Raw genomic sequence first — 10,486 nt, 5'->3', positions numbered from 1 at the left:
ATTTTTTTCTAAAAAAGATACTAATATTACTATTTTTTCTATTATTATTATTACTCTTATTATATTTATTTTTATTATTTAAATCTCTAAATAACTTCCTAATCTTAATAAGTTTAATAATTAATAAAGTAATTTAAGATACTTTATTTCTTAAATTTATTAAAAAATAATTATAAACTTTAATTATTTTCTAATCCTAAATAATAAAATAGCTTATATAACTAGTTACCTTAAAGAAATTTTATATACCTAAATCTTATTATATATTTAAGATAGAATTTATAAACTAAATAATTATATTAAGATTTTAGAAATTCTAGAGAAAGTTTTTAAAAATCTAAATTTAAAAACTAATATTTATATTAATTTATTTTATTTTTAATAAATTTATTATAAGTTTAATATTTTTTTTACTAAATTTTAATATCTTATATTAGAAGAAAATATAAATAAAAATATCTTATTTATAATTTTAGAATAAGTTATTAATTAAGAATTTTAAAAAATATTAATATATTTTAAAGCCTTATTATAATATTATAACTTTATTAATTATTTATAAAATCTAAAAAATTATTATTATTATTATATAAGTACTACTCTATCCTTATCTATAAAAAATTCCTAGTCTCTCTAACTTATTTTAAAGCTAACTTCTACTACCTAAATTCTTATAGTCCTTATTAATCCTATTATTATTATTACTCCTATTAAAGACTTAATAGACCTATCTATTACTTATTACCTTAATTACTAAACCTAATACTTATATTACTACTATAGTAGTACTAACTATCTAGTAGGTAGCTACCTGTACCCTAACTAAAGACTAACTAGTCATATTTTTATATTTACTACTAAACTAGATCTATATCTCTTATTAATTAAAATCCTGCCTGCTAAATACCCTATATCTCCTAAATTAAAAAATAGAGTATCCCTAATCTAAATTATAATTAAGGATACCCCTAATACTTCCTCTACTTATTAAAAGCTATAATAGCTAGAATAATAGTAAAGGAGGAAAGTTACTAATCTAAATTAATAATCTTATCTATTAATCTAGAAATCCTTAATAAGACTCTACTAATCTTTATTATAATTAACTCTAGAATTAAGAGTAAATATTTTATAGATTATAATTAAATTATAAATAATTAATTAAAAATACTATTATTAAGAAATTTTATCTTATTAAGAAGATTTAATAATATTTTAGTAAAGTCTAGCTATATTACTTATTTTATTTATTTAATTTAAAGAATTTATAATTATATTAAAAAAAATATTATTTTTTTTATAATTTAATTTATATATTTTCTTATTATTCTTAATTTATCTTAATTAAAGATTTATAACCCCTAAATTAGATTTACTAATTATATTATTCTATTTAAAAATTCTTATTATAAGAAGTACTATAATATATCTTTAAAATTTATAAAAATTTTAGTATTATATAATATATTATTAAAAATTTTTTCTTAATACTTTAATTCCTACCTTAAATCTTTAAAAAACTAAGATATTACTAGAGTCTTAGTTACTACCTATACTATATATACTTACTATATGTCATGGGGAGCAGGCAGGCAGTAGGTGTAGCTAATAGCAGGGTGTATATTCAGGCTATCTGCGTATAGGTACAACAGGTAAGGGTTAGGTCAGGACAAGGATGTAGCTTGAAGAGCTATAACAGGATTAGGGGTAATATAGCTTAAATATAGGAGTAGAGATAGATAATTAGGGTAAAATCTAATTAGATAAGTATATAACTATACTATAATAGTATCCTCTCTTTTAAATTAAGCTCTAGTAAAGTATTCCTAGGATCTAGACTTTTTAGAATAGTAATAATAATAAATAATAATATATTTAATAATATTCTCTAAGTAGCTAGCAGGAATTTTAATAATAGTAAAGTATCTAATTTATTTAATAATATACTTTAAATATAGATAGCTATCTTAATTATAATAATTCTAGTAAGAATTAATTACTTTTTTAATCTCTTATTTCTTAATATTATTAATTTTAATATATAGGGATTTAATTTTCTCTTATCTAGATAGTAAGTCTTTAGTAATTAAGTATAATAATTTAATATAAAATACTAGATATATTTTCATGCTCTTAGGCAGGTCTAGTTTATAAATATAAGGGCTAATAATTTTTTTAATAAAGAAAAAGCCTAGATTTTTCTAGTTTAATTTCTTTTAAGGGTATAGAATTATAATATTTTTAATATTTAACTAGATTAATTAGTCCTTAATATAGTATCTAGTAAAATAGTATTTTTAATTAGTATAATATTTATAGTAAGCTTAAATAATAACTATAATAATATAATAATATTCTTATATTTATTTTATAATTAAAGTAAATTAGTAAGTATTATAAGTTTATAAATAATAATTAAATAGGATAGGCTTAAATTTTATATAAGGATTAAAATTATATAAAGTAAAAAATAAAGAATATTTAGTAATCTTAAAATTAATATTATTAGTAGTAAATTTTATTATAAGTAGTTATTTAGCCTAATTATCTTATAAATAATTAATATAGATTTATAAATATTATTCTAAAATAATATTTATATATTTAATTTATTTATTAATCTTAAAATAATAAATAATAAATAAGAATAATTTTATTTTTAAAATATAATTTAGGTATATCTAGAATATTAATATAAATTAGAATCTTTAATTAAATATAATAGATTTAAGAAATCTATAAAATCTCTAAATATAATTTTAAAATAGGTAGGTAACTCTCTTAATATTATAGATATTATTACAGGGAATATAATATTAAAACTTTATTAATTAGTTAATTACTACTATAATAATATTAAAGCCTAAGCTTTAGAATAAATATATAATAAAATTAATAAATATATCTTTCTAAAAATTTTTAAATATAAATAAGAAATAGAGCACTTCTTAATATCTATCTTAATAAAATATAGATTATTTATAAATATAGTAGTTATAAATTTATTACTTTATAAATTATAGTATTTTAGACTAGTAATATAATTATAATAATAATTTATAAATTTTTAATTTATTTTAATAGCTAGTAATTATATTTTTATAATATTTATATATTAGTTCTATCTTTAATTCTTTTATATTAGGAATATATAATTAATTATAATAAAATAGAAGTTTAAAATAATAAGTATATTTAAATAATATAATTAATAGATAATAATTATAGTTCTTTTCTAGGCTTTCTAGAATATTATTAGAGACTAGATCTTATTTATAATCCCTATCTAGGCACTCTCTTAGCTATTTAGGGAGCTAGATAGTCTCTTCTTCTTCAGGCTTAAGTAACTAGAAGTATACTAACTTCCTTCTAGTAGTAGCTTAAAGCTAGATTAATTATAATATTTACTAGCTTTATAATTTCTCTAAATATTTAGATAAGAAGCTTACCAAGTTTTTTCTTTTTAATATTATTTAATTCTAGTATAGTAAGTATTTATTCTCTTTCTTAGGAAGATCTTATAATCTTCTAGTTAAGTTATCTAGTTTTATTCTATACTTGCCCAGGCAATAATTAATTATAAAATTAAAGTAAGATAGAAATTTAGATTATTAGACTTATTATTAATTTAGTATTTTAATTATTATAAAATACTCTAGATTTTTATAATTAATTATAATCTTAATTAAATATTAGTATTTTTTTAATTCTAGGGTTTATTTTTCTAGATAATAAATAATTACTAGTAATTCCTTATTATATATCTTATAATTATACTTAATTAGAATTATTTTCTTTAAGTAGAATTTTATTAGGTATAGAATTCTATTATTATTATATTATAATAATACTCTAATAAATATAAAATTTAAGATATTAATTTTTAAAATAGCTAGTTAATCCTAATTAAAGAACCTTAATATTAGTTTCTTAATAAATTCTACTTTTAGTATTTTAAAAGTAATCTAGTAGATTAGAGTTTATAAGAATAGGGTTTCTTTTTTTTTTAAAGTAATAATAGGCACAAGAATCTATAAGAATCCTTTAATAAAATATTAGTAAAATCTAGTAAATTTTATAAAACTCTTAATATTAGTAACTATTTTAAATAATTTCTAATCTACTATAATCTTAATCTTCTTAAAATCTATATAAGTACCTTCTCTTTTAATAATAATATCTAGAAACTTAATTTCTAGCTAGTAAAATTTATACTTAAATATTTTTATATATAAGTTATTATTTCTTAAAATTTATAATATTTACTTTAAGTATTTAGTATATTCTTTTCTTATATAGCTATAGATTAAAATATTATTTAAAAATATATTATAAAATATATTTATATATTATTATAGAATATTATTTATAAAATATTAGAAGATAATTAGAATATTAATTATACTAAATAATATAACTAGGGACTTATATAGCTTAAAATAAGTTTAAAAAGTAGTTAGGTACTTTAATTCCTTCTTAATATAGATATTATTAAAGATAATTATTAAATTAATCTTAAAGAAGTATTATATTCCTTATAGATTATTTAAGATTTCTTTAATTAGGGGTAATAAATAGTAATCCTTAATTAATATAATATTTAGTCCTTAGTAATTTATATATAAATAGAGGCTATTTCTAGATTTATTAATAAATAAAATAAGAAAGATAGCTAGAAATAAGCTAGAATATATAAAATCTTTTTTTAGATTTTCTTCTAACTATTTCTTTAAAGTAATTAATTATACTTGTAATATTAGATATAATTTATTAAATAAGAGCTATTTTCCTTCTTAGATCTTGATATTATAATTATATAATTAATATAATAGTAGCTTTTTTACTTTTTAAAAATTAAATATATCTTAGAAATCTTATAGTTCTAGAGGAAGTATAAATAGTAATTTAGAACTAGTATCTTTATATTTTAGTTCTTTATTAACTTTATTTAATAAAGTTTAGTATAATTTCTATGCTAGATAGTAGATATATATAGCTAGTACTTTTAAGGATATTTAGTATATTTTTATAAATATAAGAAGTTTTAACTCTAGTAATTCTTTTTATTAATTTAATTACTTAGATTAATTCTTCTAGAAAATATTTATTAGGGCCCTTACTCTTATAGGCTTGAAAAGTATATTATAGTATTTATAGTAATATTAGTTATTAAATATAGTTATTTAGTTAAAAAAATATATTTTTAGATTATATATAGTAAGCTAGGCTAGTTCTAGAATAATTAAATAGTAGGAAAAATAAATAATATAAAAGATAGATTTTTAATTATAATAATTATTTAATAATAAGTTAGTCTCTATATAATAAGTTATTATACCTTCTTCTACTTTCTTACTATAAAAGCTAGATAGAAATATTAAATAAGAGAGTAAAATAATCTTTAATCTATATATTTTTATTTATTAGTAATTTATAAAGCTAACTTTTTTAGCTCTAGAATTAATTATAATATAAGTTAGTATTTTTAGGTTTTCTTAATATAATTATACCTACTATACTATTAGATTAGCATATATATAATAGAGATTAGAGAAATTAGTTAATTTAGTAATAGTATAAAATAAGTAGAGTAATATATCTAGTAGCAAGGGCTTTTATATATATTCTAGTACTAGGTAGTAATTATAGCTAGGTAGACTCTATTTTTTAAGTTAGGTAGGATATTAGGAAAGTATAGTTAGTTAAGTTTCTTTAAGGTAGTAAGATAGTTATTCTAAGCTATAATATAAGAAGTAGGTAATATTATAGTAAAGATTAGGCTAGAATAATATACTAGTATATTTATTTACTCTTAAATTTATATAGAATATTAGTTAGGTAAGAAATAATTCTTTATATAATATATTTTATCTTTATAATAGAAGTATTTCTTATACTTATATTATTCTTCTTTAGGGAAGTATAATATATAGTAGGTATAAAATAAATCTATAGTATCTAAATCTCTTCTAGGTATAGGGGGTATAACTAGATAATTAGATAGGATAGAACTAAAGAGATTCCTTAATACTACCAGGCTAGAGTAGTAAGAATTAGATATTAAGTAAGAATAAGATACTTATAACTAGTATTAGTAGTAATAGTTTTCTAGTAATTAGAAATAATTAGTATATTCTTAAAAATTTTAAAATAAAGTAAGATTATAAAGTAATATATTTTAGAGTTTAATTAAAATATTTTAAATTAGAAAGAATATTAGAGAATTATTAAATATTTTTTTTTCTAAAATAAGATAATAGAACTCTATAAAGTAAGTATTAAAATCTAAGTTTTTCTATTTTTAATTATAAAGGTAGTTTTAAATATTTTAAACTTAATTAGGGTCTTTAAATACTATTTCTAAATAATTAAGTAAGTTAGGATAGTCTAGGAACTAGAGAATATTAAATCTTATTTTAGATAGGATTAATTTATAAGCCTTTCTAGTTAAATATCCTACTATATAGGTTAGTCAGGCTTTAGTAGCTAGAAAATAATCTAGGTTAATATTTATTTTACTATAAATCTATTATATAAAGTAGTAAAAGTTAAAATAAGTATTATTAAATTTTTATAAATTAAGAAATTTCTTATTAAGATAAGTACTAGAAGAAGAGCTAGTAAAAATAAGTATAAATACTCTTATTATATTAATTATTATAGCTTTAGTAAGGGAAGTATATTTAGTAAGGGCAAGAATAATAATAAAAATAAATATAATAAAGATAGTAATAGCCTATAATATAATAAATATATACTTAGACTTAATTAACTTTTATTAAATTATTTCTAGTTCTTCCTTCTAGTATAGTACTACTCTCTCTTTCTTAGCTAGCTCTAGGCTAGCTTTATTAACTTAATTTTAAAGGGTATAAATCTTTTTTCTTAGAAAATTAGTATATTTATTATAGGACTTAAAATAAATAATCTAGATAATAAGATTATTAGTAATATAGCTTATAAATTCCTTAATTAAGTCTATAATTAAAGGTAATTTAGGTTATTTTAACATACTAGTAATAGCTATACCTAGGGTAGGAGCTATATAATATCATGGGGAGCAGGTAAGTAATAAGTATAGTTAATAGCAGGGTATATATTTAGGCTATCTATATATAGGTATAATAGGTAAGAGTTAGGTCAGGATAAGGATATAGCTTAAAGAGCTACAACAAGATCAGGGGTAATATGGCTTAAATACAGGAGTAGAGGTGGATAGTTAGGGCAGAATCTAACCAGATAGGTACATGGCTACACCGTGACACTATAGATACTAGATATTTACTACTACTATTACTAATATTAAAGCTACTCTAAACCCTATTACTATTATTAAATCTAAGCTATAAGAGTAACTACCCCCTAAATTTATTAAGTTCTATAATATATTCTTACTAAAGAAGGCTAAGTACCTACTATCTTACTAATTTAATAATTATAAGATTAAATTACTATCTAGAAAAATTCTACCTTTTAGAAGCTTATATAATATATCTTAAAATAAATTAAAAATTCTAAAGAAATAGATTAAAAAGAATTTAAAAAAAGATTTTATTTATTCTAGTTTCTTTCTTACTATATTCTTTATTCTATTTATAAAGAAACTTAAAGGAGGCTTATAATTTTATATAAATTATTAAGCCCTAAATATAATTATTATAAAAGATTATTATTTATTATTATTAATAAAAGAGATACTAAATAATCTAAAAAAAATAAGATATTTCTTAAAAATTAATATTATCTTTATTTTTAATAATTTATAGATTAAGAAAGAATAAGAATATTTTACTATTTTTTAAACTTAATTAGACTTATTTAAATTCTTAATAATATTATTTAGACTTACTAGAATCTTAATATTATTCTAAAGATTTATTAATAAAGCCTTATATAATTATCTAGATATCTTTTATATTATATATCTAGATAATATTCTAATTTATAGCTAAATTTATACTAAATATATTTATTATATTTAATAAATATTAGAATATTTATAAGTAATAAGACTTTATATTAAATTTAGTAAATATAAATTCTTTATATATAAGATAAAGTTCCTAAAACTAATTATAGATAAAGATAGCTTTTAAATAAATCTTAATAAAGTAAAAATAATTACTAAGTAAGAAATACTAATCTATCTAATTAATATTTAAGCCTTTATTAATTTTAAGAACTTTTATTACTAATTTATTTATAATTTTTTAAAAATTATTAGACTATTAGTTAACCTAATTAAGAAAAATATTAACTTTAACTAGATATTTACTTACTAAAAAATATTTAAATAATTAAAAATTATTTTTATAAATATTCTAATATTAAAATTTTTTAACTAGTTAAAAAATATAATTCTAGAAATTAATATCTCTAATTATATATTTATTAGAGTATTATTATAATATAATAATAAAAATATATTATATTTTATTATATTTTTTTCTAAGAAATATTTTATAATAAAATATAATTATAAGATTTATAATAAAAAATTATTAGTTATTATTTATTACTTTAAAGAATAATATTCTAAACTAAAAGAGATTTTATTACTTATAAAAGTTATTATAAACTACTAGAATCTAGAGTATTTTATATTAATTAAATTACTAAATTATTAACAAGTCTACTAGTCTAAATTTTTATTAAAATTTAACTTCTAAATATATTATTACCCCAGGAAGTTAAGTACTAAGCTTAATATACTAACTAGAAGATTAAAGAACTTACTTAAGAAAGAAAATAAATAACTCCTTTACTAGAGCTAGATTATTCTAAAATCTAAAAACCTACTACCTAAAACTACTACTAATCTAAAACTAAATATTAATAGCTAATATTAAATATACTTTACTAAATAATCTACTATTAATAAATTAATCTTCCTGCTATTAATATTATAATTACTATTTAATAAAGTTTATTTATAAGATAAGAAATTCTAGTTTATTCTAAATACTTTAAAAAATAATCTATTAAGATACCTTAATATTATACTAGCTAATTATAAATATATTAATTTATACTTAAGATATTAAAATTAACTTTATATATTTAATTATAATAAAATAAAAGTTAAAATATTAAAACTTTATTATAAAAATCTTATTACTAGATATTCTAGAAAAACTAAGATATATAAACTAATATTATATAAATACTTCTAGCTTAAGATTTATAAGTATATTAATTAATAAATTTAGAATTATTATTTTTACTATTAAATTACTTTTTTCTAAAAAATAAAGTAAGAAATATTAAGATTTTTACTAATTTCTAAATATACCTAGTAAAATATAAGTATAGATTTTATTATATATTTATTATTAAGTAATAATTATAATATTATTTTAATTATAATTAATTATTTAATAAAGATAAAGTACTTCCTTCCCTATACTAAGATAATTAATATTAAAGAAATAGTTAATCTATATCTTAAATATATTTAGAAACTTTATAGTATTCTTAAAATAATTATATTAGATTATAGAGTCTAATTTATTACTATTTTTTAAAAATATCTAATATTTTACCTAAAAATCTATAATCTATTATTTATTATTTATTATTTTAAGACTAATAATTAAACTAAATATATTAATACTATTTTAGAATAATATTTATAAATATATATATTATATTTATAAGATAATTAATTTAAATAATTATTAATAATTAAGTTTATTATTAACTTTATTTACTTTAAGTCTATAAGAGTATTACTATTTATAGCTAATTATAAATTTTATTTAATATTAAAGTTTAAATTAAGCTACTTTATTATCTATCTTATTAAAAAAGATATTAAGAAATTTACTAATATTATATATAAGATTTATAAATTTATTTATACTAAGATTTTATCTACTTAAGCTTATTATAAAGTATAAACTAATTATTAAAAATAATCTATATATTACTATACTATAAAATAAGAAGTCTAGCTAGATACCTATAATATTTAAATACTCTACCTATAGAAGAAATTAAATTAAAAAAACTTTAAATTATACTATATTAAAAAAATTATTAGTTTATATATTTATAAACTTAAATTACTTAAAAATATAAGAATTTATTTTATATTTAATATATTTTTATTTTACTCTATTATTAATAATTTTTTATTTAATTAATACTCTAATTTACTATTATTTATTAAAGTAAAAGAATTAAAAGAATAGAAAGTTAAAGAAATTCTTAATTTTTAATAAGTTTATTAAAACTATAATAAATCTAAATTATAATATATTATTAAATAAATTAAATATAATAAATTAATTAAAGAGTCTATTAAATATCTAGAGAATATTTATTAACTAGTAAATAATTATTATCTTTATTATTTTAAGAAACCCTAGCTAATTTCTTCCTAGTTTTAATAGAGCTTAATCCTAAGAAGGGAGATACTATTATAGTATAAAGCTATAGTATCTATCTAGTTAGATTCTACCTTAACTATTTACTTTTATTCCTA

The sequence above is a fragment of the Aspergillus ochraceoroseus genome (assembly GCF_002846915.1).
Source record: "Aspergillus ochraceoroseus IBT 24754 chromosome Unknown P175scaffold_6, whole genome shotgun sequence".
NCBI classification, from domain to species: Eukaryota; Fungi; Ascomycota; class Eurotiomycetes; order Eurotiales; family Aspergillaceae; genus Aspergillus; species Aspergillus ochraceoroseus.
The sequence above is the reverse complement of the archived record's forward strand: the minus strand, read 5'-3'. Positions refer to the sequence as shown.